The following is a 5,875-nucleotide window of genomic DNA, read 5'->3' on the forward strand; positions in this document are numbered from 1 at the left end:
TGCCTTGGATACAGGGACAGAACCCACAACTCAGGCATGTGCCCTGACCAAAAATGAACTGGCAACTTTTTGCTTCATGGAAAAACACCCAACAAACTCAGCCACACCAGTCAGGCTTCTCATACTTTATTTTAATCGATTGTAACAATAACTGTGAAATAAGCAATACATATTATATTTTTCCTAATTTGGTGAGAATGAAAATTCAGAGTTAAAGAGGGTCACTCCAACACATATGGCGAAATAATGAAAAAGACAGGACTAGGACCTAGGAATTGTTTTATCTTGTTCTATTGACATTGAATAGTTCTATGCTAATGGTTAGTATGCTTGTAATATTAAGTCATTATGAAATATCTCTAGCAATTTTATTATCCTTCATTGGCCTTAAAGACCTTGTTGTTAACAATGTCCTTGTTCTTTGATCTTCACGGGAAATTAGTGTATGTAAAAGTGCTAGTATATTATATCTCTGCTAGAATTTTCCCAATCTAATTTTTGAAAATTCAATGTATTGTCATTGTCTTTACTAAATATTAGTCTAGCAATAATCTTTAATGATTTTGTAAATGTAATGGATATACATTTGGAAAGAAGGGAGGAAATAACACTAATTGAATATTGACTACATGCTTTAACTCATTGAATATGACTATGTGCATATCGCATTTAATGCTCTCACACCAAAAAGGAAAATATCAAACTGTTCCACTTCATATTTAAGAAATTGATCTTAGAGATGTTAAGAAACACCAACAAGGTTCCACAGATATCAAATGATGAATCTATAACTCAAACTGCTATAGTCTTACTCCAAAGTCCAGGTTTTTAATAAATCTGCACACTGCTTTCTAGTAGTCAAAGCTAAAAAAATAGTAATAGCTCATTTTGAGTGCTTATTATCTACTAGCCACTGTGCTAATGACTTTTCCTTCTTCGTCCCATTAATTGTTATAGCCTATAAAGTAGGTACTGATATTATCTCCATTTTAAAAATGAGAAAACTGATATTAGTGATGTTAAATAATTTAATTCATACAGCTAATAAGGAAAGGAACCAGAATAAATTTTTGAAGATTTGTATTTATTTACTTTTAGAAAGAGGGGAAGTGGGAGTGAAAGAGAAGGAGAGAAACATCATTGTGTGGTTGCCCACTGGGGACCTGGCATGCAACTTAGGCATGTAACCTGACTGGGAAACGAACCAGTGACCCTTTTGTTTGCAGTGAGCCACACCAGCCAGGGCTGGACCAGAATAATTCTTATACATCTCTCATTTTTTCTGTGCCATTTAGATAACACAGCCTATGAGTGTGAAAAAGGAGTAAATAATCACTTGGCAACAATAATTTGAGTTGGCATGTATGCACACAAAATCACACATCAAAAACTATGAGCAACATTACTCTTGTTTTTAAGGTTACTGGCCAGTTATGGTGGAGAAGGGAGGAGAGCATTTCTGATATGACAAGAAGCCCTTTGTGAAGACAGAAGTCATTAAATAAATCAGTAAGGTTAAGAACAGAAGTGTTCAACTGGAAAAGAGTTTATTAATTTGTTGACTGAGATGACACTAGACAGTTCATAAACTTGAGTTCTGACATATATAATCTTTTACTTTGTACTTGTTTTGGAAATTTTTTAAGTGAAAATTTAAAATAGTGATGTGATGAATTGTTTTGTAATGACACATGAACCAAATGTGTAATGACACTATGTTATCAAACTATATAAAAGGTACAGTATATACAGACAGAGCTATTATTTGGGATCCCAACTTTATTGCTTCCTAGATGTGTAAAGCTGGTCAAGATAATTGAACTCTTTGAGCCTTAGTCTATTTGTCTTTAAAATGAGGCTAACTATACCTATCTCACAGGGTTGTTGTGGGCCTCTAAAAGATTTAAATATGCAAAGCACCTAGTCCTGCAGGTGGCACATAGCAATAACTCAATATATCTCAGTACCGTTTGCATTTTCCTTAAGAATCATTATTTAAAATTGATCTCCATACAAAAGTTTCCTAAAAAAAAACTAAAAATGTAACTGTCTTATGACCTACCAATTCCACTTCTGGATACATATCTGAAGAAATCCAAAACACTAATTTGAAAGAATATATGCATCCCTGTGTTCATTGAAGTATTACCTACAATAGCCAAGATATGGAAGAAGCCCAAGTGCCCATCAACAGCTGAGTGGACAAAAAAAGTTGTGGTAAAGTGTATACAATGGGATATCACTTGGCCATAAAAAAGAACAAAGTTTGACTGGACCTGATCAAGGATATTCTGCCCATATTGTCAGCCAACCAGGGAGTGCAGCTGCTTGCACTGATCTTCAGCTTTAATAATAACAGGCCACCATAGCAAAGGATGAATGGAACTCTGGAAAAGGTGCTGTGTTTAAAGAATAATACCATTTTTTAAGCAAACCTTTCCTCTCTTAAGGTTCAAGACTTCAGGAGAGAATCCCATTTGTTCCCCAGGTGGCATTTTGCTGAGTACCAGTCGGCACTACAGGACAAAACCCACCCATGGCATTGGAAGATGCAAGCACCTAATTAAAGAATAACAGCCTGAGAAGAAGAGGGGAAAAATGTAAGTGAGACCAATTAATTTGGGGACAGATTTTAAGTATGGAGTTTCAAACATTCACCTGACTGCCTACGACATAGCCCTGTCAGAGACTTATGCCCAGTATGTTCACAACCTCTACAACTATCTCTCCATTAAAGTGGAGGAAAGTTATGCCACACCCACCAAAACCATGGAGGTGTTATGGCTGTAGGACCAAGGCAGAAAAATGTTCCTTGATGCAGTTTTTAGCACCCATGAGTGAGCGGTTCAGATAAGTGATTTGAATGCTATATTTGCAGAGATTCTCTTGCAAATAATCCAAAACAACTGTCCTGAAGGAGTCAAATTGGCAGTGAAGGAGCCTTCTGAAAAAGACTTCAAGGGAAGGTTCAAAGCTTGGCCAGAACCAGAACTGTTAGCCAAGTTGAACTAGCTCATCACAGATTCTTTCACGCCGGCATTGGTGATATTGAGTACCAAGGGGAAGAGCTTGCTGGGTAGTCAAAGTTAAGCAGAGACCCTGAATCTCCACAGGCAGGAATGCCTCCTCTCTGTGGAGGAGTACTTGCCAATTGTCACCACTTTTCTTGGAGTCAACTCTAGGTATTCTCCATCTAATAAGAATCTGCTGATGAAAAAAAAAAGAATAAAATTTTACCCTTTGCAACAAGCATGAAGAGACATAGTAGATATTATGCTAAGTGAAATAAGTCAGTCAGAGAAAGACAAATATCATATGATTTCACTTATATGTGGAATCTAAAGAACAATATAAAGAAAGAAACAAAACAGACTCATATATGTAGAGAACAGACTCATGGCTTCTAGAGAGAAAGCAGGTTATGGGGTGAAAATGTGAAGGGATTAAGAAATACAAATTGGGCACTGACTGGTGTAGCTCAGTGGATTGAGTGCCAGAGACTTATGCCCAGTATGTTCACAACCTCTACAACTATCTCTCCATTAAGTAGGAGAGATAGGGCACAGTCAGGGCACATGCCTGGGTTGTGGGCTAGGTCCCCAGTACGCGGCACAGGAAAGGCAACTACACACTGATATTTCACTCCCTCTGTTTCTCTTTCTCTTCCCCTCTCTCTAAAAATGAATAAAGTCTTTTTAAAAAGTACAAATTGGTAGTCACAAAATAGTACCAAGGATGTAAAGTATAGCATAGGAAATATAGCCAGTAATATTGTAATAGCTATGTATGATGCCCAGTGGGTACTGGAAATAACAGGGAACACATGTAAATATATGGTTGTCAAACCACTATTCTGTACACTTGAAACTAATACAAAATAATATTGAATGTAAACTGTAATTGAAAATAAAATAAATTCATCTTCAACAGCAAGGATTTTTTAGAGTTGAGAAATATAAATTTTACATATGTTGATTATTAGTAATAGTTTTATATTATTTTACCATTTATACTTTGTTAGGCAGTTGTGGCTACCCCAGATCCTGTGCTTCTTAATAACATATGCAGAAATTGACTCATACAAAATGGACTATTTTGTGTCTGACTTAGTAAGATTTGGACAAAATTGTTACTTCATGCTTCTGCCCCAATTATATTGAATGCAACTGCAATTGAAAAACTAAAACTAAAAAGGAAAAAATTGTTACTGCATTTTAATTTGTTTATTCTTTTGTTTTCTTTTCATACTACTTGACAGAATTGCTAAATGACACTTAGCAAAGTAGAAATACATGGGAAAATAAGTAAGTTATCCAGGAATTGCTTGGCAACTTTACAACTGGCCAATTAACCTTCACACACTCTGATAATACTGCAGAGTTAAAGAAGCAACTCTATGTGCTTTCATGAAGCTGTCCAGTTTGCTAATGCATGTTCCTAAAATGAAAATTGAAAAAGAACCACATACACACTAATTGTCTTTTTCCTTCCAACAATCCAGCTACTCAGCCCTTCTTCTTGGAGCCCATTTTTGTAAATACTGTGTTGACCAAAAAGCATCTGGAGATGGGAGGATGGAGAAAGCTTGTATTGTTTATTGAATATCAGAGGACGTTTCCTTCAAGTGACCTAAGTAAGGCATGTGTGAGTGCTATCATAAAAGCCACATTTTAAAGAGGTGAAGTCATCACAAATGCTGCCTAAGAGTGTGCTGGTGCCAAAGACTATCCTCAACAGCATTTCCAGATTTGCTTTTTTGAAAATTCAAAGATTTTTTTTAAAAAAACATAAATCAAGAATGAATGAAGCAAAGTTTCAGCAGTTCATTTCCATCCATTGCTACCCTTCATCTTGGAACTCAATTTCTGAGCCAGGTTGCTGTTTGGGGCTAAAAGAAGGGAAAACAGAGATGAGGGGGACACATGTAGGGCCAAAAATCCAATAAAGAAACAAGCTGCACAAAGATATAATCATCAGTAAAACTAAGCAAGAAAAAGCAGGGGAGGAAGAAAGTTACTTAAAATCAGGGAAAGTGAAGAAAAGTTCATTAAAATTGGTATACAGAAAAAAAATTAACTTGCATTTTATAGATGAATGTCATTTAGCCTGGAATTAGAATTCTATAAAGTCAAACAAAGAACCACAGTTAATTCCCTGAGAGACTCCTATTTCAACTTGGATTGGCTTGAACAATGAAAAAAATGTACAAATTCAGAAAGCAGCACACAAATAAAAAACAATACAAAAGCCTTTCCTAGGTGAACATGGCAGCCTTATATAAAGGGAAAATGAAAATCTTTTCATGCAGCTGCCCTTTACTCTAAAGTTCTACTAATCCTGACCTTTCATGTTTTATTAGACATCAAATGCCGATTAAATGAATACAAAAATCATTGGGCATTAGATTTTAGAGAAAGGAAAGGCTAATTTGGAATGCTTTTGGTTGGTTAGAACTATTTAAGTGGAGATAGTGCTTAGCAATTTTTCAGACAATAAAGTGGGTATAAGCTTTCTCTCCTATCATGAGTCTGTGTGCACACTTTGTTCTCAGAAGGAAAATATCTCTCCATATTGAAGAAAGAAGATGTGCTTATGTTAGATTCTAGTGGGAGCCTGGCCAATAGAGGCCTGTTTGTTTCAGGGAAATATGAACAATTCCCAATGTGGAAAGTACATAAACACACAAAGAGGCATCATGCCCACTCTCTCTCTCCTTGTGTGCACCTTTTGTCTCCAAACCTAAGGGACCACACACCATCTTCCTTTCCTAAGTCCCTGTTTGACACTCTTAGGCATTTCAGGTTTATCCTAGCCAAGCTGATATTTAATATTCTAGATTAAAATCAGAGAATGTTTGAACTGGAAATTATATATA

The 5,875-nt window shown here is 36.0% G+C and overlaps 1 pseudogene; it reads left to right on the forward strand.

Annotated features, from left to right (window-relative positions):
* The first annotated feature begins 2,275 nt into the window (after positions 1-2,275).
* LOC118982603 (39S ribosomal protein L48, mitochondrial-like) lies at positions 2,276-3,098 on the forward strand (annotated as a pseudogene).
* Positions 3,099-5,875: the final 2,777 nt, after the last annotated feature.

Source organism: Sturnira hondurensis, unplaced genomic scaffold (assembly GCF_014824575.4).
Source record: "Sturnira hondurensis isolate 20B ecotype Veracruz unplaced genomic scaffold, ASM1482457v3 Scaffold0025478, whole genome shotgun sequence".
NCBI lineage: Eukaryota > Metazoa > Chordata > Mammalia > Chiroptera > Phyllostomidae > Sturnira > Sturnira hondurensis.